This window comes from Cystoisospora suis (genome assembly GCF_002600585.1).
Source record: "Cystoisospora suis strain Wien I chromosome Unknown contig_5092, whole genome shotgun sequence".
Classification (NCBI taxonomy): Eukaryota; Apicomplexa; class Conoidasida; order Eucoccidiorida; family Sarcocystidae; genus Cystoisospora; species Cystoisospora suis.
In genome coordinates, this window is record NW_027157884.1 from 2,269 (window position 1) to 2,794 (window position 526).

At 51.1% G+C, this 526-nt stretch overlaps 1 protein-coding gene across 1 annotated transcript in view; it reads right to left on the reverse strand.

The window, feature by feature from the left end:
* Positions 1–526, reverse strand: part of CSUI_008836 (uncharacterized protein) — a gene marked incomplete at its 5' end in the record, with an annotated part of 11,377 nt that overhangs the window by 2,237 nt on the left and 8,614 nt on the right. The gene's annotated exons all lie outside the window — the stretch shown is intronic.

Below are 526 nucleotides of genomic sequence, written 5' to 3' on the forward strand. Positions count from 1 at the left end.
CTTGTCACCCACTTCCTCTCTCCTTCTGTCCCATTCCCCAAAGATTTAGAGAGATTTCCTTCACTCTTCCACGGCTACTTGGCCCAGTTAGAGCATGCATCTGCGATCGCAGCCGTGGCAGAAACATGTCCCGTCCTTCGCCTAGACTTTCTCGCATCATAAGCGACTTTTAGCCTGCTTACCAAAGGTAGTCCGCGCCATGGAGGCAGCTGAAAGGGACGAAGAGAAGCGGCGCGTAATTGGGGTGGTCCTTGTTAGCTAGCTGGGTAGTTCTACGGCTAGCTAACCGCTCGCTCGATGTATCGAACAGAAGCCACCTGCATTTTGCTGCGCTCCCATCCTTTCCCCGAAATGTCCATTCTCTAAAGGTAGTTTTAAGTGTGTCTGCTTGCCATTCTTCGTGTGCAAAGAAAAACACGAAAAGACCGAAGGTGAGAGAGAGAAAAGAGACGTCTTGACAAATGGATCGGACGAGGGTGCCCGGGTGAAAGGTGCATAGGTCAGTCAGTACTTCTCACCTCACTGA